The sequence below is a fragment of the Kogia breviceps genome, chromosome 20 (genome assembly GCF_026419965.1).
Source record: "Kogia breviceps isolate mKogBre1 chromosome 20, mKogBre1 haplotype 1, whole genome shotgun sequence".
Lineage (NCBI taxonomy): Eukaryota > Metazoa > Chordata > Mammalia > Artiodactyla > Physeteridae > Kogia > Kogia breviceps.
Genome location: NC_081329.1, coordinates 26,145,659 through 26,171,415, shown reverse-complemented (window position 1 = coordinate 26,171,415; position 25,757 = coordinate 26,145,659). Strand labels below are relative to the sequence as shown.

Sequence of the window (25,757 nt, the reverse complement as noted above, 5' to 3'; positions counted from 1 at the left end):
ATGATAATACCGACTTGATAGGATCACTGAGGTTCAATAAGGTAGTGGGATCATATTTAGAAAAGTACAAAACTCAGTACAAGAAAAGGTACTGTTGGCTATTAGATTATTTTGATTATAAAGAAAGGAAGGGACCGGAGGATAAAGGAAGGAAGGGAAGGGAGGGGAAGGGAGGGATTTATTTGTTTATATCAGGTACACACTATACGCCTATAGGTATTTGGAGAATACGATCACAGTTTCCAAGTCAAAGTTCATTCACATCATTGACTTCGTCTGATTAAGCTGTCGCCATCAATGAAATGTTCTCACTTCCTAACTTTTGTGATTGACTATTGTCAAAGTATTACAAATTCTTGCCAAGATGCTGTCTAGGCACCTTTTCCCCTTTTCCTGGAAACTGACCTATGAGAACAGAAAAATATTTAAGTCAATTTAAACAGACAGGTAGTTTGTTTCTCTAATGTTCTTTGACTGTGATAATATTATTAGCTTCTGTGGTGAGTCAGAAAATGTGGGGATGGTTTCCAATCAGTCTCCAAATTCACCTTGAACCTAGGCTGTGCACCCATCCCCGTTTCCCCAGGACTGTCTCAGGTTCAGTAGTGAAAGTCCAACACCCTGGGAGACACCTCAGTCCTGGACAAACCGGGCTAGTTGACCACCCCGCACCCCATTTACACTGTGGATGCTGCTTCATCCACACTGTGCTCCAGCCGCACTGCTTCCTCTTAGCTACAAGAACACGCAGGCTTCGCTTCTTCCAGCCTTTACAACACACCGTTCTCTCCGCTTGGACCACCCGCTCCCACCTCTAGCAGCTGCTCTTTTCAAGTCTTCATTTGAACGCCCCTTCACGACCTCCCGACCATCGTACAAAAAGGAGGGCCCAGCCCCGTGCCCCAGGATTCTGTTACAGCATCCCAACCCCGTCCTCCTCAGCACGTCGCAGCGCTTATAGCTCTGTTATTTCCTTGTTGCCTGGTTTATTTCCTACCTTCCCTCACCAGACCGTAAGCTCCACAAGTCTGGGGACCCTACCTCTTGTCTTCTTCACCAAGTACCCTGTGTCCAACCACACACCCAGCACATACCAGGCGAATCACATGAACTTAGTAAAGAACTGGTGACTGAATGAATATATCATAGATCTTTCAACATATTTGTTAGCTGAATGAAATACTGAATCTATTGATGCATGGATCTGCAGTTAATCACACTTTTCTACTCCATATTTCCCACGTCTCACTACAAACTGTCCTCCAAAAGAAGTGCCATCAGCAGCGTGGATATGCATAGGGCGTGGCGTGTGGTGTGTACACGTGTGGGTGTGCGCAGTGACACGATGCGTGTGTCTGTGCGCAGGTGTGCGTCCGCATTGAGCAACTTCCAGTGTTCCGAGCACTGGAGGCACAGTGGTGAAGAGAACAAACCTAGTTCATCCCCTCCCAGGGGGTACAGTTCCTGGAGGAAGACGTTTACAATTAGAAGCTTGTGCAGAGCCTGGGGAAGAAGCCAAGTAGTGGAAGGAGGGCCCTCCCCCAGCTGAGGGTCCCTAGAGGCGGCGACGAGGCTGCCTCAAGTACGTCCTGTTTGAAGCTGGGGTCTGAAGCCTGAGAAGCTACCCGGGCCCGGAGCCCCAGTGGGCTTCGGGAAGCTGGGCCAAACCTTGTGAGGCTGTGGGATTCTCGTGGGCGAAGGTGGGAAGGGAAGTGGCACTTCCGGAGATGCTGGTTGGCTGGAAAGCAGTGGCCCAGGAGAAGGCTGGCAGTGTCAGAAGGGAACCTTTGTGTTCCAGCTTAAGATAAAAAGAAATACGAACAGACAAAAAAAATGTCATCCTAAGAGGAAACGGCTGAAGGACTTTCAAGAAGGGAGCTAAGTGACTGAAAGGATGGTCCCGGCTTCCATACGGAGCAGACGCTGGTCCGAGTGAGTGGAGGCTAGTCCAGGTGAGACCCAGGTGCTGCTGGGTGGAGTCGAGTGGGCAGGTGTGAGTGAAGGCCAGTCCAGGGGCTCAGGTCTGCACGTGGGGATGAGGAGGAGGATGCGTCAAGGCTGACCCGGCCCTCTGGCTGCTACTGCCGGGTGGTCACTGGGGCCTTTCACCGCTGTGCCTTTAAGACTAGGCTTAAGAAATGAAGACTCTGCTACTGATGAACTTCTTATTTATTTATTTTTCAGTTCAGATGAATTTTTTAACATACCACTGATTTGATTAGAAAAACAGCTTCACTTTGTACACATCTCTGTAATTTACCTCTGGGCACTCAGATATTCTGGAAAAATTATACTTTATAATGAGGTTAAAAAAATGTTTCATTTCAAAAATTTGCTCTCTTCAAGAAACGTGCCGTAACTGAGAAAGTAAAGAACTTCATTTTTAAAGTGTACAGAGCAGCACTCGTGAATGTGGGTTTTGAATGCTTCTGAAAGTAAGAATAATACGGTAAGAATAATACGGTAATGGTATCTTTTAAGGGCCTAAAACCATCCATCCTAGTTAATGGTTTAACCCTACCTTCTTCTATTTCAAAAAGCAGGGGTTTATTTCATACCCCAAGGGACAGCTACACCATCGGTCAAACACACTAGTGAAGACATACGAGGCCTCGGTTCAGGCGGCTAGTCAATGACAAAATCAGGTCTGAAGTCAAGGACGAAGATGGTTTTACCTCCCCTGGACACTCGGATCACAGTGGAAGCTGTGTCTGAGGTAAGCATCTTCTTGTTGACTTAATATGTCTATCCCTTTGGAAATGCTGCACTGTCTCTCAAGGTATTTCCATGAAGCTATTTTAGGCACCAGATCTTTACCTTTCACCTTCTTCAGTTTTCAATTTTGGTTTCATTCCTCTCCTTAAAGTTGCATGGAATACGAGAGATAGTAGATGAACGTATTTTAAAGAGAGACTTCTTTGGAGGGAATATGATTGAGTCCAGGTTCTATTTAGATCCATGATCTATTGAAACTCACCACACTTAAAAAAGGCACTGTACTTTTTTCTTCACTCTCTCATTCCCTATTTTTGCTAAGTGGACAAAGCACAGAAGATGGTCCACTGTGGTAGTTATTTTAGCACAGTAGAATGTCCATGCTATTTTGGTGAGCATATGGGTTTGTTTTTTAGAAATTATTGGCTCTGGAGAGGCTGGTATTATAAACAATGTACTTGTATTTAAAATCCATACAGAAACCTTGGGTTTTGTTTTTACTTTTTGTTGAATTTGTTGGTTTACTTCTGAAATAGAAGTCTTTCCACAGGATTCTTATGCTCCTCCAATCCTAATTCTCTCATCAGTAAAATGAGGAGGCTGTTCTGGTGTTTGAGATTCCTACCAGCTTTGACACATTATGAATCTTTGATTCTATAAGCCCAGATTGGTTCTCTAATAGATTGTAAACACCTTTCCGTATTCCACTGTCTGACTTCATCTCCCATATGGATTCTTTTTAAAAAATGAACAAGAAACTTGTACAACATCAAAAAACCCCAAACAACCCAATTAAAAATGGACAAAGGATCTTAATAGGTAGTTTTTCCAAAGAAGACATACAGATGGCCAAGAGACACATGAAGAGATGCTCAACATCACTAATCATCAAGGAAATGCAAATCAAGACCGCTATGAGATACGACCTCATACACGTCCGAATGGCTGTCATCGAAAAGCAGCAGAAAGGATGTGGAGAAAAGGAAACCCTCGTGCACTGTTGGTGGAAATGTAATTTGGTTCAGCCATTACGGAAAACGGTATGGAGATACCTCAAAAAACTAAAAACAGAACTATCACATGATCCAGTGATTCCACTCCTGGGTATTTTAGCCAAAGAAAACGAAAAAACACTAATTTGCAAAAGTACACACCCCCCCATGTTCATTACAGTGTTATTTACAATAGCCAAGATATGGAAGTGACCTAAGTGCCCATCAGTAGATGAATGGATAAAGAGGAAGTGATGGGGGAAAAGAGAAATAGGTGAGGGAGATTAAGAGGTGCAAACTTCCAGATGCAAAATACAATAAATGAAGCACAGGTATGAAATGTAAAAAAAAATGAACAAGAAGAAAGAAGCATCATTTCTGAGGGTATTTTTTGGTTTTTTTTTTTTTTTTTGTGGTACGCAGGCCTCTCTCACTGTTGTGGCCCCTCCCGTTGTAGAGAGCAGGCTCAGTGGCCATGGTTCATGGGCCCAGCCGCTCCGTGGCATGTGGGACCTTCCCGGACCACTGTGCCACCAGGGAAGGTCGCTGAGGGTTTTTTATCGAAAGGGTGTCCCCTTTGATAAGTTAACTTGGAACACAACTTTCTTTCTTTTCAGCTCTCATGGAATTACCTTTCTTCATAGAGGAATTATGGTTACCTAGGCCATAATCTCTGATTCCATCTCTGAACCCAGAGCCTCGTTCCCTGTGATCTGATTAGAAAGATGCTAACTGTTTTGCCAGAGAGGCCGTCTCTTCCCATCTCTCTGCCTGGTCTCTCACCCCTTCTTCTCACTAATTTGCTTTCTGTGACACTGCAGAGTTATACTTCATTCTGAGTGATTGCAAACTGCCTATGTGTGTCAAACACATGGGGTTTACTTGGGTGAATTGCTAGGTTCAAAGTGAAGAATTTCCTCTACCTCCTTAATCTTCTGATTTGTGATTTCTGATTATTGTACTAGATGTTTGGAGGGTGGTCTTCATAAATCCTCGTACAAGTAGAACAAAAAAGTTGAGACATGAGCCTTCTCCATTTGGCCAGTAGATGGAAGTATTTCATAGGGAAATAAGCAACCAACAGGGTTTTGTTTGTTTGGCTGGCTCTGGTTTTGTTGTTGTTTGTAAGAAGATGGAAGAACCGTCGGGAAAAGAAGTAGAAAGGAGAAATGAAAAACAAAAACCAAGAGACAAATTGTACAAAATACAGGGCTTCTAAACTCAACAAAAACCCATTTTCTGTTCAGGCTTTCTCTATTTATCCTCTGTGACTCTGCCCCTTTTGAAAGAATAGAGGGATAAATTAGACTGTTGATAACTCTGGAGTTTGGGTTTTTTTTGTTTTTTTTTTTCAATATAATCTCTATGGATCCTTGAGAGTCCGAAAAATCTTTTCATGAGAATGAATAATGCAATCAGCTTCTTCAGCAATCAGCCCAGCTGAACATGAAGCTGGTGATTTCACTGGAATGCTTAATGCCCACCAGCAAGAGTGGTGTGAGAGCAGCAATGGGGAGGTTCACGTTGGCAGCTCCAACCAGCGATTCTGGCCGTGGTTCCAATGCAGGGATCACGAGGCCACTGCTTTGCCCATTTTGTCTACTGCTCCTGTTTGGAACTACTGGTCTACCATGGACAAGCTAAGGTGGATCGCCAAGCATTGTCCCAGCAGCTGGTTGCATGATTCCTCTGGGTGCTGTGTGAGTGTTTCCAAAAATCCCAATTTCAACGGACTGTGTGTCGGAGTCTCCAGGCAGTCACATCCAACTTGGAGCTTAGATTGAAAAACTGAGTTGTCACCGACAGCAGAGGAGATGAAAGCCATCTTTTCTGTATCAGCTCCCGTTTAATTGGCACGCTAACCCAAACACCCCTCTCCAAATACCCGTCTCCTTGAGCGTTTTGGCAGGAGATGCAAAGACTGGATTTTAGCTCCATCTTTGGTGTGGGGAACAACCCAGCAGTTTTCCAATTATGTCAGGAGAGAAATGAAATCTCTAGAGACACAAAATAACTTCCTAGAAACCAAATTTCTTTTTATCTACGTATTTTTAAAGAAAGTCCGAACAAGTGACATGCATGCACGAAGCAAATGAAGTGCTCTGAGACTGGTTAACATCTGCTAAAACAGAGCTTGGCTTATTCGCATAGCTCTATTATTTCTCCCATCACAGGGTAATGTTGCCCTCTTTATTAGTATTTCTGACTTTCTTCATCAGCATTATGATTTTCATTGCATTTGTCGAAAAACTGCCTCTATTAAGCAATACCCTTGATATAGAGTTTCAATGTAGCTACTGCATTAATACACTTATTTTCTTCTTTCCGTATGTCCTTGAAGTAAGGGCCTTTTAGAATATGTAAAAACTATGTAGATAAGCACTGAGGTCCAAGAATTACTGAGCATTAAATCTGTTCATTCCCCAAGTTCTACTTATTTTTTTAAAAAATGAGGAAAGCAAGATCAAGGCAGAGGAATATGTTCTTCAATTTGTGGAAGCAGAGCTACCCCCGCCCAACCAAATGCACAGCATTTTGGAGGAAAAAGATAACCTTAGGATGGTGAGTAGTCATCAAGCACTAATGGTCAGCTTCTTCGGTAACATCTTTGGGCCTCCTGAGTATTTTAAAACATCTTTTGATCTCACTTCTAACAAGCATTGAACTGATTGCTGCTTGGGCAGGGGGGTGAGGCATGGGAAGAGTGCTACCAAAGGGATATGGGTCACATCCTTTCTGGCCAAGAGATAGTGAAAGGAGAAAGCAATTTGGTGGCAAGAATTTATTTGCTGGTTGAGAAAGCCAAACTCCATGGAACGACCATCGCTGAGCAAGGACCCCTCCCCCTCCTCATTTATACTGTCTATAATCACCAGTGCCAAGGGCCAGTGACAAGTGTAACTGCACTTACAGTCAGCCCTCCATATCTGCAGATGTGGAACTTGGCAGCTATGGAGGGCAACTTTATCACACCGTTTTACATGAGACTTGAGCATCCAGGGATTCTGGTATGAGGTGGTCCTGGAACCAACACTCCCGGGACCCACCCCAGGGACTACTGTACTCACCAAAGCTAAGGTTGCTCTTTGGAAATCTTGCCACTAGGGAGCAACACTGACTAACTTTGGCCTTGAAGGTCCCCCTTGCACCCCTATCCTTTTTTTTTAAAGGAAAATTTAGGCTTTTTTCTTTTTTTTTTTTTTTTTGGCCTTGGGGCACAAATAAAACTTTCTAAAATCACACCTTTGCAGTGCTCTGAGTAGGGGGAAGAAATGGAGTCCTGAGAAACAGGGGGTAAAGGAGAGCCTATCTCTCTCTCTTTGTCTGTAAATGCCTCCGCTCAGCTCCGGGAAGTTGGAGGAGGGACACATGTTTGGGGCTGTGCACAGGAATCTCATTAGTCTGGGAAAGGTTGCTCTGGATATCTTTCCTCTCTGGATTTTCATACATCAGAGAATTGTTACTTATGTTTGCAAAGTTAATCCTTGCCCTGAAGCACCATCCTTGGATTAGAAAATCTAATGAAAGAACCAAAATAGTAAATCATTTTATTGCATCTCCGCTCAAAATGCTGTCTTCTGCTTGGGCTTTTCTTGCTGCAAAGACCATTTTATAAGAGTGATCTCAATCATAGACAACCAGGTCCACCCCCAAAATCAAGCAATAGGGGAATCTTTAAAAATTTCCCCATTTAATGAGATGATACAAAACAAAGCACAGAAAGGTAGAAGAAATTCAACAAGTGTCCCCTAGAAAGCCAGAGGTACTGTAAGAAAGATGGTCCAGGACTCTCTCCCTTGGCTTTGTGAGTCCTCCCCTAATCCCTTCTCTAACTGGCAAATAAGTTTCTGGGAGCCCTTTTGGTTTCCAGATTTTTTTTCTAAACCTGCCACACACTGGTTGTTATTCTTTCTCATCCTACGTCTCCCACCTGCTTCCGGAGTGAAACAGCAGCTGGCAATAGGGATGCTCAGATTCTAGTACCCCAGCCTGGCCAAATAACACTCAGATAATCACATCATTAACCTGGCTACTGAGTGCGGGGTCGGGAAGAGCCAGCTCTGCTTCCCTGAGTGCTGAGGGTCCCTAGTTTGAAAAACATGCACTTCTTTCTAATAGGCAATCAGTCACTTGCCTTCTAATAGAAATCACCTGCTCCTAGGATAATCATTAAACGAATTGACAGCATGTGAGGGCTGGAGTGCTCAGCTTTAATGCTGCCTGGCTGAATCAAGCAGATGGAATGAAAACAACCACAGCACACCCCTGCACATCATTTAGAAACTCATTCGTCACAGGGGAATCACAGTCTCTGCGGATGCTGGCTCTTCCCCTGGAGAGTCAAGAGGTACTTTGTGGCCAGGGCTCAGCGCCCTGGACCCTCAAGTGATGGCTTTGAGTCTTGACTTTGCTACTTACCAGATCTGGGGAAAAAAAAAAAGTCTGCTAGGAGATAAAATACCTACCCTGGAAATGTCTATCTCATAGATTGCATGAAGGTCACATTAGGTACTATGAGAAAAAAGCACCTTGTAAATTTAAAGAATTAAGGCCTCAGTGGGTCAGCACTTTGGACACCCAATAATAACAGCTGTCATTTTTTAAACACAGGCTCCATATTAAACACTTTATGCAGACTGTCTCACTAAATCATCACAACTGTGTATGATATAAATTCCCCTACTTTAGAGATGAAAGATTTGAAGTCCAGAGAAATTCAGCAATTTGCCCAAGGTCTCTAAGCTAACGAGTGGTGATGTTGATTCAAAGCCCAGTCCCCAGTCCAGATGACTCCAGACTCAGTGCTCTCACTGACGGAGAGAATGATAGATAACGGTGGTATTTTCAAATCTGTGGACTTGAGAAGGCCTTGGGACATTTCCCACAGGAATGAGTATTTCTTAAATTATTGATGATATGGTACAGATAAGAACAAAAAAAATTGAGAGAACAGAGGATGCAAAGCAGTTAAAAGAGAACTCCCTGTACGCTGTGAGATACGGATTTGGAGACGAGAGAGTCTGAAGTACTAGAGTCCTAACAGGTAGATGAGGGTAATGCTGATGAAAAGACAGAATTGTGCGGATGCAGGTGGGAGGCTGGAAACCCCTTAAAACGCAGGACACGAGTCAGGAAATGTATGTGATCGAACTCCATGAACTATAATGGGGCGTTTCCGAAATCAGGGCTAGAATTCTGGTCCTGGCCTGCTCCTGACTAACTCTGTGACTCTCGGGAAGTCATTTATCCTCTTTGATCCTTAATTTCTTTTTTTTGGACCTACATTTCTTTATCCATAAAGTGACTGCAGGGGCCTGGGTGATGCCTGAGATACAGTTCAGTGATTTTATGGCTCACAGGTAATCGTACTATATACAGTTGTGCATCTTTTTATTTTTTCTCCTTCAACTGTACATCCGATAGTGAATATTTTCCATGTCACTGAAATTACTTTAAAACATGTTTCAATGACTGTGTAACACGTATTATATTAATTATTTAGCCATTTCCTAGGTATTTAGGTTTTCAATGTTTTTCATTATAAAAATGCTGCAATAACTATCTTTGTATATATTTGTCCCTTACTCGAGTGACTTCCTTGGGCTGAATCCCAAACAATGAAATTACTATGTCAAACAACATGAGCATTTTTTTTAAATGTTTGATATTTATTGTCGAATCTTTTCTTAGAGAGCTCTGTCATTTATATTCCCACTGGAGCTCCCGGGTCTTCTCTCTTCCATCCACACTGCCGTAGTTAACGTTTTTCACATGTGTGTTCTGTTGATAATTTATTGTATCTTATCATTTTAATTGGTATTTCTTGCTGCATTTTTAAACTGAACGTTTGTACACCTGCATTTGTAAGTCACAGTTCTTCACGCAGGGCAGAAACATGTTCTTCCTCTACCTTCTTAGGGTCCCTGACTGGGTCTGAAAATTAACTGACACAGATGTTCAGAGAAAAGCACACAGATTTTAGTGAATTTTTACATGCACAGGGAGCCTTCACGAGAGAGGAAGGGACCCAAAGAAGTGACCAAAGCAGGAAGCTTTTATGCCTTTTAGACAAAGAATCAATACATTTGCAAAGAATTGACAAGACAAAAGGGTTTGGACTAGAGGTAGTAAATGGTGGAGAAGTAACTAGGAAGCTAAGGGCTTAATAAAGGTTTGTTTGAAGAGTCCACTGGTGCCATCTCTGAGCTGATAAGAGTCTGTGTCCAGTAAAGGAGAATTTATATCCTTCCTGTAGGCAAAAAAAAAAGCGCGGGGGGGGGGGAGCTTTTTCTGCGTTTACTGCTTCTTAACTGCCTTCAGCTCAAAATGATTTTTATGTCAAAGAGACATACTTTGGGGTGACATATTCTGGTTTCCTTTATTCACTAGTAAATTATCTCTTGATATTCATTGACATTTTTTCCATTGGAAAGACAGTCTTGTCTTTGTTTCAGTGTTAGGAATATCTTTTTTCTTTAATTAATTAATTAATTAATCTTGGCTGGGCCAGGTCTCCGTCGTGGCACGTGGGATCTTCATTGCGGCATGCAGGACCCTTAGTTGCGGCACGTGGGATCCTCCAGTCGCGGCAGGTGGACTTCCTAGTTGCTGCATGCATGGGGGATCTGGTTCCCCGACCAGGGATCAAACCCAGGCCACCTGCATTGGGAGCGTGGAGTCCTACTCAGTGGAGCACCAGGGAAGTCCAGGCATATCTTTTATATTAATGATATTATTAACCCTTTGTCTCTTCTGTTGGTAATCCGTAGATGTCCTGGACTCACCTACCAGTGATGACAGATTTTCTGCAATTCCACAAGCCTAAATGTTCAGAGCTTCCCCCTTTACTCAGGCACTTCTGGGGTCCACATTATTCTTTAGGAACCTGGTTAGGGAAGGAGAGGAACTCACATAAAGATCAGACATCCATACATTTCCGTGACAGAAGGCTGCTCCTTCTGTCTCCAAGTCCTTGACACCCAGCCTGATGCTTTTCTCCATATCCCCGAGCCAACACCGGGGCTGTTCTCTCTGGCCGGCCAGCTGACAGGTTCCTCTATGTTTTTACCCAGCTCGTCGGAAGAGGTTTCCACCCCAGGGTGGTCGGATTCCTTAATTATCTTGCAGGCTGGTGTCCCCTTCGCAGGCAGCACAGGTGCTCCAAGTGTGAAGGTGGTGCTGTGGCAGGCGGTGGCCAGGCCACCTTCACACTTTTCTTGGAACCCGTCTCCCCACTGATCTCTAGGTTCTGGCACTTTCTTCCAGACATACTCCACAATTTTCCCCTTTCTGTCCAGTCCATCTGTCAGATCTGCAGACACATTTAAGTGTGTTCAATATTCACATTCTCTCTTTCAGACTGGCTCCGAAACCTCTCCAAGTGCAAGGCAGACTGGAGCATCCCTTTCCTCTCCTGAATGTGCTGTGGCAGCTGGGTAGCTTGTCAGCAGGCTGTTCCCTCCAGAGCACTGGACGGGGTGCTACAACCCGATGTCATGAGGGCTCACAGCATCAGTCTGACCCCTACCCAAATACTGCTAGGTATCCTGCAAACACTTTTCCCAAGTTCAATACTGATGTTCCCCAGTGTACAGAGTTCAAATTTTTACATAAACAAATTTAGGATTTTTTCTTCCTTCATGATTTGTTTCATTTCATTTTACCTTGAAGGTGCCCCCAAAACTGAACTCTAGTGTTCATCTGGAAAAGATTTTCTACGAAAAGCTTAAAAGGGAAAAAGTAATAACTTGCCCCTCTCATTTATTGCAAAATTTATCAATTCACAGTGATTAAAATGGATTGACTTTGGTGAAACTGTCAGGCATATGCGTCTAAGTGACAGAGTAGAAAATCATAAAATGGCCCTTATGTAAGCATGTAATGTGTAATAGAGAAAACACTGCAGGTGAGTGAGGAGGAAGCCTATTATTCTATGAATAGTATGGAAAATTGGCTACTTAGATAAAATACCGAGGTAGAACTTCATATAACTATGAAGTTTGTGTATAGCTATTTTAACCCAATTTCAGGTAGGCAATTTTACTTAAAGTGTCAGATACTGTTTTGGGTATCAAGGATACAACTGTGAAGTAAGTAGACAGAAACTCTGATTTATTCTAGCAAGAGAACCACACACTAAATGAATGAAAAATAAATTAATAAAGTTTTACAATATAAATGCTATGAAGGAAAGGAACAAGGTGATAAGTTAGAGAAGAAATGGGGAGGAAGTAGACTGACTTCTGATGGGGTGGTCCTAGAAAGCTCCTCTAAGAAGACGGTGTCTGAGCAGAGGCCACAAGAGTCACCTCGTCAGTGAAGGAGTGAGGAAGAGCAAGATGTCTGTAGGGGACAGCCGTCAGGACGGTGGCACCTCTGGCCTGTGCTGATGGCCTGAGTATCAGAGGGCCTGGGATGGTGCGGAAGGAGGGAGGCGTGGTGTGGAAGAGGCAGTGCAGAGGAGAACACTCACACGGCCCCACTGCCCGGCAGGGTCGGGGATGAGTGGGAGATGAGAGGCCTCTGACTCAGAAAATGTGGGAGAAATGGAGTTCTCTAGAGAGAGGCAGATTTCAGTAAAGGTCAAGAGTTAGAGGAAGGTTTACTGTTTCCAGAAAAAGGGCTTCAAGGGTCACAGCAGAGGCTTTGCAGGGGCAGGGAGGTGTGGGGAATGTACCAGATGATGAGACATCCCAAACAGGAAGAGGATGAGAGCACAGATGGTGCTTAAATAAGTGGGGAAGCAGGGCATTGTGGGATTATCGTTGGTGCTCTCCTAAAGGAAGGGGAGCACTTATTTCCAGCTATAGTCCCAAGAAATTAACTAAATGATGTGGCGTGACTGTTCTCTGCAACCCCAGGTGATGTCTGTACCACAGTCATGATGGGGCTAGGACTGAGGGACGGGGAACGGGTGGGAAGATTCTCCTTGGGATTGAGAAGCAAGGTATTGGTCTTTGGGTATGTATTTTCTCAGTCACTTTCTATTCTAATAGACAATCATGAATACAGGAATTATTTCATAAGCTAGAGTTACAGACACGGACACCACAAGTCTCAAGTGAAACTGTCTCAACAAACAAAAGGACATGTAAGCCGTTATTTCTACCAAAGAGTTGCAAAGAAGTTACCTGTAAGCCAGACTAGGGAGCTGCAATAATTTGGAAAAGAATTTTAAGTCCCAAGAAATTTCATCCAATACTTGTCAACAGTGCTGAAAATCACATGTATCTTTATCAGTTTGAGTTTTAGTTGCAAGAAACAGAAAACGACTCTGACAAGAAGAGAATACATTTATATAAGAATATTAGCTACTCGCAGTAGCTTGAGTAGCTGAGAACGCTGGACAAGTAAGCTAGTGGACCACACAGCCAAAGCAACAGTCCAAACAGCACCACAAACCTGGTCTGTTGGGAATCCAACATCGTGGCCAACTGTGGTCGGCAAAATGGAACCCCAAAGATGTCCACATCCCAATCCCCAGAACCTATAGATATAATACTTTACATGGCAAAAGGGGCTTTGCAGACGTACTTAAGGTAATGGACTCTAAGATAAAGAGACTGCCTTATTTGATCCAGGTGGGGCCCATCTCATCACGTGAGCCCTGAAGCACAGAACCTTTCTGACTGGAGGCAGAAGAGATATGGCACAGGGAAGAGTCGCAGAGACTGGAAGCATGAGTAAGGCCCTACCCCATCGGAGGCAGCAACACGGTGAGGAGTGCACGTGGCCTTAGGAGCTGAGAGAGGGTCCCGGATGACAGCTGGCCAAAACAAGGGGAGCTCCACCTACTACTGCAAGGAACTGAATTCTGCTAACAACCTGACGAGCCTTAGAAGTGGACCATCACTCACACCCAAGAGAAGGCAAGGCCAAGGCCAAGACCCGACTGCTTCGACTGGCAAAGACGCAGTGAGCCACTTTTGGACTCAGACAGTTTCTTACTTACAAACACAGCACATGGAAGACTGGCCAAAGGCTCCGGCTGCCCACGGTCCTCGTCCCACACACCAGAAAGGATGACACTAAGCGAAAGGGACCAGGTGACCCTAATGCCAACTGTGGAACGTCTCGTTGCTGAGGATCCAATTCTAGGCGACAGCTCAGCAGTTTTATACCCTACAAATCTACTCTGATGCGGACAGGGAAGAAAGCCCTATATGCCTCATCATAACCTGGGAGGCGGCGAGGAAATGACTTATGGGGAGACAGGCCCGGGGGAGGTGACCTCACAGAAGCTCCTACGATCCTCCCATGCTCTCCCGCCCTGGGAGGAGCCCAGGCTTTCTGCCAAAGGCTCAGATGAGCTGTGGTTCAAGCCTCTGCCTGCCTGGTCTACTTGGAAACCTGCAGGGTCAGCAGAGTGCACGGCAGAGCCACTCCCATACACGGATTCCCCCTCTGGGCCTCCAGACCAGGCCTCAGGCAGGACACCACCTTGATTTCTTTCTTATGAAGAAATCAGTCAAGTCTACCCAGATCTCTGACCTACAGAACTGTAAAGAGAATACGTTTGCATTGGTGTAAGGTGCTAAGATGGCTGTAACGTGTTACACAGCAACAGGATGCTGATGTGAGCTCTAAACATCAGAACAGTCGGGACCTTCAACTGAATTCTGTTGTTGGCATTTCAGATGCTGGTGCTCTTGGAAACTGGATGCATCCCACATCTACTTTCAGAGAAGTTCCCTCCTGTCTTGATTTTTTGCTTTACCAGTTTCTTCTTCAAGTTCCAGAGTGAGTGCTTGTTGTTGGCTTTGCGATCATGTGCCCGTGAGCTAACTACAAAGGGGGCTTGGAAAGGGAGTACCTGAGCTTCCAGAACGACAGGTAGGCTCTGCGTCTCTTCCGCTCATAATATGAGAAATTCCCCAAATACTGAAAGGAGATTCAAACTCTAATCAGGAAGAAAGTATTATTACTGCTACATACCACTCTTTTGTTATCCAATATCAAGACAGACCCTGGGCTCCTATGGTTTCAATATTTCAGGAGAACAGCGCTTCCGCTAAATGACGCAGCAATGGTCCCACTGAATCTGAAGCTGCAACACACCTGGCTACCCTGAGCTTTTCCAGCAACTGACTAAACAAAAAGAACTGTCTGTGATATAGGAATATTGATCAAGAACATGGGTGTCGATTAATACGTTGTGCTACTGCGCACGATGAAATTTGTGAGATGGTTATTATGTGTGTAAAACTAAGAGGGGACCCTTTCCCTTTGACCTCTTGGATCCTACACTTGTGCCTTCAGGGAGCAAGGGCCCCATTTCTGGTTGCTGGTGTGGAGTGAATTCCAATTCTATGTACAACACCCCATCTTGTTTGGTGTTTTCCCCTAGTTAACACTGGGTCCTAACGAGGCATTCTACTGACTTATAGAACTAGCTGCTTCTAGACGTTGGATTGGAGGGTAAGATCAGTGAATCCCAAGGGCTTGGATTCTTTCACTGTAAAGTGAATTCACTGAAAAGTGAGTTCCTTGGAATATTACTCTATTTTCTAAAATTTATTTGAAGTGCTTCAGTTTGGCAGTGTAAAGCGTGTGTGCGTATCTAAATTAACATTGATTTAGAGTGCAGGAATGGTCACATAACATGTGAAGTAAGCTGCTCGGTAACCTGCATTTCAGAATATATCAGAACTGGTTGGTTAGCATCTGAACACCTTACTGTATAGTTCCCCTTACACATATCAGTCTGATTTGGCACTGCAGGGTTTATTAATTAATGTAAAGAATATTAAATTATGTCAATGGAGAAATGAATAGTGTCCGTATGTGTCAGGCAGAAAGATGTGTACAAAAAATATACACGTGCATGATTAACACTATGACAATCCCAGCAGGCTAATATTTTTTGAGTAGTATCCTAAGTTTGGAACTCCACTCATTCCAGAGTTCCCCACTTGAGAGAGAATTCTTTGCTCTTATCAAACTAGGAACATAGCTGTTTCTGCCATCAGAATACTTGTTGTGGCTGGATGACCTTTAGTTCAAGAGGCTCGGGGAGTGCCTAGAGAACAGGGTGCAAAGGATGGAGAGTGGGGACTTCCCCTGACTTGCAAGACCTCATTATCCACATGTCTTGATGCCTGCTCACTAATCGATACTGGTACTTAGGTATGGTTTTTGCTTTCTTTCAAACATAATATCTGGCAATAACATTGCAGAGAAAACAAATGGCTCCAACCATCACTAATCACCAGAGGCAACCAATATTCACCGAAAAGAACCTAACAACTTGAATAGCGGATTAGCCTAGGTCAGCCTTAATAACGATATCATGAGGGTGGATAACGCATTCAGTAGGGCCACAGATGGTGACCGTGGTGGGTATGTAGTGGGCAGGGATCCACTTTCTGGTTATTCCCTGCATGGTTTCACTGATACGCAGGAATGAGTTGGCTTATGTCAACTCTGACTCCTTGCGGATGGCGACTGCTGCCGAACGTCTCAAAACAGGTCATTTGTCACTTTTAGTGCCATCCTTCGTAAGATGCTGAATCCCTGACCCAACCTACTAAGAGCTTCCACAGCCTTGAGATGCCAAATGAAGCTGTATTGTCTTTGAGTCCTCCACGTGCTAGACCCATGTGATAACCTGGAGAGCAACAGAGAGAATGACCATCTTCCTGACTCTGTGTAGACGTTCTCACCTGGGTGCTTTCTGGGCTCAGAACCTCACAAGATCTCTCAAGGAAATAATGATTTTATCCTGGGGTTTTTAACACCATTCTTCACGAGAACTGAAAAACTGCAGCTCAGAAAACACTGAGAGCGGGAGCCATCGTTCCATTACCTTTTTACACCCAATGCCTCTCTCCAGCCAAAAACAAACACGCCATGTACATAAACTCACACAAACAGACACTGAAAGAGAAATAAGTGCTCACGCTTGAGTTTATGTGTGGGGAGAGCGGTGTTTCGGAAGCCCATCAGTCTGTCTTTAGGATGAGGTCATATTTCACTAATGCATACCAAGGGGGAAAAATTCTATTTTGTAAAGATTAGTCATCATTCAATCTGGTGTGATTTCCTTGTTGTCCTTAAAGTCTTCTGATATTTGGAATACTTCAGAACTTTTAGTAGAGTCGACACCTGCAAAGGCAACACCGCGTCTGCAGATACCCTAAGGTAGCTCATAGGGTAGTTATGTTCAAGCCCAGAGAAATATCAAGTGGGGCCCAAAGGCAGTGTTTTAAGCTTTAAAAAAATAAGTTCTTAACCTTTTTAAATCAAGAAATTTCACTTTAAAATATCCGGATTTCTGGATGTCTTAAAAAAATGCACCCTCATTCCTAGATGGCAGGGATAGGCTATGACTTTTAGAGGGGACATCGGTCTCCAGGTTTTTATACTTTCCACTTGCCCACTTCATTCTGTACGTATTTGTGCTTGTATTCTCTGCTTTAGAACCTCACTCAAATGGTGTATTCACATAAGTGCCCAAACTAATGCTACAGAAATCAATCTACCAAAAGCTCTACAAATACCTTATCGTAGACTCTTGGCCATAATTTCATCTTGTCCAGTGGTTTCCAAAAATCTGGTCATGAACCAGCAACTGGATGGCTGCAGGAAAATTAACTGGGGGAGTTTTCTGAATTTAGGTGATCAGGCTCCTGCCCGCAGAGATGTCCATCTAGATGGACATCTATATGTTTTAGAACATCTAGCACAATTCCGCTGCACAAACGTGTTGGGAACCATTCGTCTCCTCCAGCCCTTCTTACCCTGGAGTGAGGGAGGGATGGGAGGGGCATGGAAGTGCATTGACATGACTGCTTAACAGGTCCAGGAATACTGATAGGTAAAATTAAATTTATTGGCATTAGTAATGTTTTTTTGATCTGCTAGAGGAGCCCACTGACTGAAAAGATCAAGATCTAAAAGAAAGATGGCTGAAGCCAAAATTATAGAAGCAAAAGCAGCTCAGATGTCTCTGTCCCAGGTCTCCTCTGTTTTATCCAATCTATTCTCTGATAACACAAGCACCTCTGCTTCTTAGTTACCCAAGCTTCTTGTAAATTTTCAAAACCCTCGGCAGGGAGGTAAGCAATTGAGTGATTATTTGGTTTGATATTTCTCTAATTTTACCTCTTCTACTTTTTTCTTTAAGCTCCTCTGTCCATAGATATTCTTTGAGGTCTTTGCATAGCATCAAGATAGAACACTGACATTTCGATGGTAGATCAAATAGATAATTATAAACTTTGATAAACTCAACTTTGATATTGAGCAATACTTTTCAGGTCTTTATCAGTAGTTTTCACTGGATAATGTCCCACATGCGTTTCCTGATGTACATAATTTGTTATACTCAGAGGAGGTGTATGGAGGAGAGGATAAAAAGAAATTAGAGGCTTCTGATTAGAGTCCAGAATTCCTTTGGATTCAGGAATCTGGTCAATGTCTTTACAAAACATCACCTCACTCAAACCTCTACCAACAGCCTTGAAAAAGTAAAGCATCAGTATCCTAATAGACACAGGAAAGCAATAATGTTCTGGTATGTGGGCTTAATCAAAGGAAAAATTGTTCGGTGAGACTAAGTACCTACCCATCGCTGAAAGCCAGATGCTGCTTCTGAACTCATGGCAAATGAAGAAATTTCTCCTGAATTGTAATGTGTTCTTTTATCTGTGTGAATATTTCAAATCTCAAGTTTGATAAAACAGAAGGAATGCAACATAACTCTTGTGCCTCTGCTGAATACTACCAATGCAGCAGCAACCCTGATTAAATAAAATATAGGATTCAGGACTTCATGAAGAAAGTCACCCATATGTTCAGGTCCTCTCTTCTCCCTTCCTGCCTCCTTCTCTCTTCTTTTTCTTATTCCTCCCCTTCTTCCCTCGCATCACTTATCTTTCTCTGTGCAAAATGGCACCCCAAATAGAGTAACTTAAAGCAACAAGCATTTATTTCGCTTACAGTTCTGTGCATCAGCACTTCTGTACTCAGTGTGGTTCCTTAATGCACCTGTGGTCAGCTCCTGCTCGGCGAGCAGGCTCTGCTTCTGAGGGTTGGCTGCTTCTTAGCTGAGGTACTGGGGACAATAGAGAAACTGTCTTTTAATACACAGCAGGCCAGCCTCTGTCAGTTCACACGGTGGCTGGGAGGGTTCTGGGAGAGAGGGAGGCATGCAGGGTCTCTTGAGAAGTAAGCCCAGAACTGGTACAGCATCATTCCTGCCATGTTCTATGGTCAAAGCAAGTACAGTTCCGATGCAAAGACTGAGGGATAGGCTCCGCGTCTTGCTGGAAGTCCTGGAAAGTCACATTGCAAAGAGGCATGGATAAAGGTCGGAGTGGAGGAGTAGAGCATTTTTTTTTGGTAATCTAGCATCTCCCTCTTGCAGTTTTCATGAGTCTCTTGGTGACTTACAATTATTGCAGTACCTGAATGTGTAGGTGCTACAAGGAGTATCATGTTGCTATATTCAAGCTTCTTATAATCTACTGGGAAGAAAAACATCAGCACCCTGCTTATAACCATCAAACACACATATGCTAGAGAGACGTGACTGAGAGGTTACTGGAAGTGGGGAGCATTTGAACCACAATGAACTTTGTTTAGCTACTTCAGCTCCCTGTGTATTTCCACCATAGTCTAAGCTCTTCTGAGGGGTTTCCAAATCCTCTTCAATCTTGTTCCACCCAACTTAGATAACCTCTTGAATTTTAAGCATTTTTTTTAAAGATTTTGCTTTTGATGTGGAACATTTTAAAAGTCTTTGTTGAATTTGTTGCAATATTGCTTGTTTTCTGTTTTGTATTTTTGGCTGCGAGGCATGTGGGATCTTGGCTCCCCAACCAGTGATCAAGCCTGCACCCCCCTGCATTGGAAGGTGAAGTCTTAACCACCGGACCACCAGTGAAGTCCCTAAGCATTTTATTTCTAACAATATTAAACATATTTAAAAGCAAGAAGAACGGTACAAGCATCCTCCATATCTCATCACCTGGATCAAACAATTGTCAACATTTTGCCATATTTGTATCATATATACATGCTACAGAGCTCACATACATAGATATATGTATAATATTAGAAAACATAAAATCCATATATAAATTTTAAAAATCAGACATTTTCAGCTGAGAGAAATTTATAGTTCTAAGTGCTTACATTAAAAAAGAACAAATGTCACAAATGAACAGCCTAACTTTAGACCTTAAAGAACTAGAAAAAGGAGAAAAAACTAAACTCAAAGCTAGAAGGAAGAAAACAGTAAATATTAGAGCAGAGAGAAATAAAATAGAGAATAGAAAGACAACAGAGAAAATCAATGAAACCAAGATCCTTGTTTCTGCTTCAAAAAAATCAGAAAATTAGCTAGATTAACTTAACAAAAAAACAGAAAAGTCTCCAATAAATGAAATCAGAAACAAAAGTGGGGACATTAATACTGACTTTACAGAAATAAAAATAATCACAAGGGACTACTATGAAGAATTACATGCCAGCAAATTTGATAACCTGCAAGAAATGCACAACTTCCTAGATTTATACAACTTACTAAGTCTAATCATCGAGAATTAGAAAATCTCAACAGACCAATAAAAAATAAGGATATATCATCAGCAATTAAAAAAAAAATTGCAACAAACAAGTTTTGGGCCAGATGGCTTCACTAGTGAATTGTACCAAACGTTTGAAAAGAATCAACAGAATCTCAAATTCTTCCAAAATGTTGACGGGGAGGGAACATTGCCTAATTCATTCTGTGAGGCCAGAATGACCCTGATTCTAAAGCGGGACAAAGACGCTACAAGGAAAGAAAACTACATACCAATATTGCTAATGAATATTGATTTAAATATTCCCAACAAAATACTAGCAAACTGAATCCAACAGCATGTTAAAAAGATATGCCCATGATTAACAAGGGTTTATACCTGGAAGGCATGGTTGGTTCAACATACAAAAATTGATCGATGTGAAACACCACAATAACAGAAAGAAAGAAAATTATTATTCTAAAAAAACATTTGAAAAAATTCAACACACTTTCATGATAAAAACACTCAACTAACTAGGAATTGAAGGAAACTACCTTAAAATAATAAAATTCATATATGAAAAACTCACAGCTAACATCATGCTCAATGGTGAAAGATGCAAAGTTTTTCCTTTTGCGGTAAGAATAAGATAAAAAGCCCTACTTTCGCCACTCCTATTTAACACAGGGCTGGACGTCCTAGCCAAAGAAATTGGGCAAGAAAAATAAAGAAAGAAAAGTCATCCAAATTGGAAAGGAAAAAGTAAAATATCTCAGTTCACAGACAACTTGATCTTATATGTAGAAAACACTAAAGATTTTCTAAAAACCTGTTGGAACTAATAAACTAATTCGGTGAAGTTGCAGAATACAAAGTCAACCCATGCAAAAATCAGCTGCATTTCTATATGTGGACAATGAACAACACAAAAAGGAAGTTAAGAAAACAATTACATTCTCAAGAGCATCCCAAAGGATAAAATACTTAAGAATAAACTTAACCAAGGAGTTAAAAGACTTGTACATTGAAACTACAGAACACTGCTGAAAGAAATGAAAGAAAACAAATGGAAAAATATTCTGTGTTCCTGGATTGGAAGGCTCTGTATTGTTACGATGCCAATATTACCCAAAGCAATCTACAGCCTCAATGCAATCCCTATAAAAATCCCAATGATGTTTCTTGCAGATGTAGAAAAATCTATTCTAAATTTTATATGGATTCTTAAGGCACCCTGAATACCCAAAACAATATAGAAAAAGAAGAGCATGGCTGGCAGTCTCACATTTAAATGCCTGTCAATAAGTGAGTGGATAAACAAAATATGTTTTTATGTATGTAGAAAGGAATATTATTCGACCTTAAAGAGAAGGAAATTCTGACACACTCCATAACATGGATAATAAATCTTGATGATGTTATACTAAGTGAAATAAACCAATCACAAAAGGACAAATATTGTATGATTCCACATATATGAAGTTTCTAGAATGGTCAAATTCTTAAAGACAGAGAGTGGTATGGTTGTTCCCAGGGTCTTGGGAAAGGGAGGAATGGGAAGTCAAGTTTAGCGGCTACCAAGTTTCAGTGTGGGATGATGAAAGCAAGTTCTAGTGATGGGTAGTGGTGATGGCTGCACAACAATGCTGAATGTACCTAATACCACTGAACTGTGTGCTTAGAAATAGTTAAAACAATAAATTTTATGTTATGTATATTTTATCACAATTTTAACAAAGTAACTCATTGGTGATGCTGAGTACTTTATATTGCATCATATCAGGAGGCACAAAATGACTAGTTGACTCATTACTCATGAGAGTGACAAACAGATTTCTCCATTGTAAAGGTACATTTTCCCCTTTACAACTGGGAATTAATCAGGGTGGCAGTATTTTCAGCATACCCACTTTTCACTTAATGATTTTAGCGTTCACCAATGATCCTTGCCTGACTTGATTATCTATTTGGAGCTATTCAATGGTGGTGTTTTTCTCCCTGTCATTTCATCTCTAATCATTAGCTGATTTTCTTTTATAATAAAATAGTGTTTCCTTACCAATTAGGGCCATTTGGTGACATTTCATAGTCACTAAAATAAAAGTATAAATGCCTAATTAATTCTTTCTTGTTAATTTACTTTTAAAGAAGTTGGTGTGACTGTCATCTCCAATGAAAGCTTCTTTTTTATGTGTGTGTAATTTCAAATTCAAATTTCAATCCACAATGAGATATATATACATCTATATATCTATATACCTATGTCTGTGTGTGCGTGTGTGTGTGTGTGTTTCAGTGGACTGAAATTGTATATATTCAACATGCTGCAATGAAATGCATTTATTATTATTATTTTTGCTCATATTGTTTCAAGTTTTGTCAGTAGAAGCCCTTTCAACTGGGTCCTGGGTCCTTCTGACAGAACTCCATTGGTCTTTGAACGCCTCTTTGCTTTCTGGTACAAAAATATGTCCCAATACCTTGTACTTTCCCTATCAGACCTGAAGGCAGCCATTTTAAGAAAAAAAAAAAAAGGTCGTGAAGAACCTAGGGGTAAGATGGTAATAAAGACACAGACCTACTAGAGAATGGACTTGAGGATACAGGTAGGGGGAAGGGTAAGCTGTGACAAAGTGAGAGAGTGACATGGACATATATACACTACCAAACGTAAAACAGATAGCTAGTGGGAAGCAGCCGCATAGCACAGGGAGATCAGCTCAGTGGTTTGTGACCACCTAGAGGGGTGGGATGGGGAGGGTGGGAGGGAGGGAGACGCAAGAGGGAAGAGATATGGGAACATATATATATGTATAACTGATTCACTTTGTTATAAAGCAGAAACTAACACACCATTGTAAAGCAATTATACTCCAATAAAGATGTTAGAAAAAAAAAAAGTAAAAGAACTCTGTCCCCTTCAGTGGAGAATAGTATTTAGAAAACAAACTTTGGATACGAATGGTACTCAGTTCTACTTCAATATTACTGCTCATTGGCCCTTTCAGGAATGCATTATTTTTTTTAAAAAAAATCTTGAGTTTATATAATTTTCATTTCAAGTTTAACATAACAAAAGATTTAACTTAATTTCTTGAACTTTAGATTTGCGTCTCTTTTCCCATACATTGAAATCATGACATATAATATGGAACTGACTATTTGTAGAATAATACAATATTCACAAGAAAGTTGCAGAATCATAAAATAAAATAAATATTACCACGGGACTAAAACTACTGAATAAAGTTTAAGATTTCTTTGTACTTCTTTTTAGAATAACTTTATCAGTTTTTTAAAATTGTGGTAAGAACATTTAACATGAGCTCTACCCTCTAGGCAAGTTTTTCAGTATATAATGCAGTACTGTGAATTACAGGCACGATGCTATAATGATTCTGTTGTGACATCTCTTAGTAAACTTCACACAGACTTAGCTTAGCCATGAAGTATTCCAAGTTTTCTCCAGAAATCTTCAGCCTTTTTCATGTTACTTAGAGTGCCTGCTGTTGAACACATACTTATGAACTGTAGGACATCATAACTCTCTGTCGCAGGGTAGCCCCTACTTCTCAATAACCTGTTTCGCTGTGTAACCCGTGAGAAGAAGGGCTCATCAGTCCATACCTGACATCCTCTGTTGCATCTGTTCTTAGGAATCTAGAATTGAAATCCACATGATTGATTTCTACCTTAAAGTATCTCAGCATTGTGAATCCTAAAGATTTTCTGAGCTTTAGGTTATCAAACTCCCTCTGTTCTTCTACTGTTAACTGACAGAGCAATTCTCATGAATCCTCACTGAGCCCAAACTGCCTAGTTCTGGGAATGTAAGAAATTTTTTAAGTGATTGGATCATACTGGTTCTGTACCACTCACACATGCAAGCACAGATCTCTACCAAACACTGACTCAAACACTGACTATCTTGCTGAAACAGTGTTTCTAATTTGAGAAAGGAATCACATTTGGATTATTCCAGTGACTTATATGATCAATACAGTAGAATCCTTGGCTTGTTAAAATGTATTTTATATTTTAGGTTTCAGGAATTTTGTTCTTTTCAATATTTACTGCTTTACATTTTAAGTGAAGAATATCTTAAAGCAAATTCTCTTTTTTTTTTCTGGGAAAATGTATGTATTTTAAACCAAGAGTTCATTGTTTTGGACACGAATGGGGGTTCCCAACTCTTCTTATCAAGCGTATAATCTCAACTATATGTGGAACTTAAAAACATTGACCTCATAGAAACAGAAAGTTTCAAATTAATAAAATAAAATAAATATTACCACAGGAATATAACTAAATAAATAAATATCACCATGGGAATGGTGATTGCCAGGGCTTGAGGAGTTGAGGAAATGGCGAGATACTGGTCAAAGGGTGCAAACTTTCAGTTATAAGATGAATAAGATCCAGGGCTCCAGGGTACAGCGTGGTGACCATAGTTAACGATACTGTTTTGGATACTTGAATGTTGCTATGAAATTACAGCTTTAATGTTCTCACCATAACAACAGAAACAACAACAAGAAAATGGTAATTACGTGAACCAACCTTGTTAACTAACCTTATTGTGGTAAGCATTTAGCAATATATACATGTATCAAATCATCACCTTGTACACCTTAAACTCACACAACATCATTATGCCAATTATATCTCAATAAAGCTAGAACAAAATCATTCAAGAAACTTAAGGAAGAGGTAAACGTAATTATTAACTTGGTCAACATTAAGGGATACTGCATTATAAAAGCTTATAACTCAACCAAAGACAGTGTGATCTCAAAGTCCTGAGTATTAGTTCTTTAATAAAGAAGAAATCATTCAATTCAGTCCCTCCACCCCACCACCAAAAAAATACAAGAATCGACTCCTGGTGGGGGCTGCCCATGTTCTGAGGAACAGAAAATCTATATACACTGCATTCGTTGATGCTGCCAGCTTGATTACTCTACAAATTTGATTAAAGTCCAAATGAATTCTGAGTCTGAACAAAATGCAAGATCAGAAGATATCGGGTGACAGGAAAACTCAAAGCTGGCTTCCAGTTTGGCAACTGTTCTGGGTTATGATTTCTTCTGGATTGGGCTACATCCTGAATAAATCCCAAATCCCATTTTATGCAAGAATCTAAGCTCCTACCTTGGTCTTCCATGTCCTTTGTTTTGCAGCTAAAAGTCAGGAGACAAAGGAGGAGGATTAAATCCATTCAAAGAATGTGAAGAGAAGAGACCATTTTTTTCCCGGTGCATTTTTTAAAAGAGGATAAGACCTATTAAGAGAGATGTGTATTCTGTCAGATTTATCTGAGAGAATGAAATTCAACATTTCAACCCACTTTTGCTAACATTTCTGAAGAGAATTTTTCCCCTTTAACATAGTGAACTCATCTCTTTGGTTTAAAATCTTACGATGATGCCACAGACATCTGATGGACTAAATTAAACAAAGGAAAGAAACATTTCTTAAACAGGATTATCTACAGTGTTGTGACTGAATATATATTATTTTACTATTTTAAACTTTACTT

The 25,757-nt window shown here is 41.4% G+C and overlaps 1 protein-coding gene across 1 annotated transcript in view; it reads right to left on the bottom strand.

The window, feature by feature from the left end:
• The window catches only part of KCNU1 (potassium calcium-activated channel subfamily U member 1), a 152,863-nt gene extending 127,420 nt beyond the window's left edge, over positions 1 to 25,443 (bottom strand). The window contains 1 exon segment of the mRNA XM_059049166.2: positions 25,370 to 25,443. The gene's annotated coding sequence lies outside the window, so the exon portion shown is untranslated.
• Between the last annotated feature and the right edge of the window lie 314 nt (positions 25,444 to 25,757).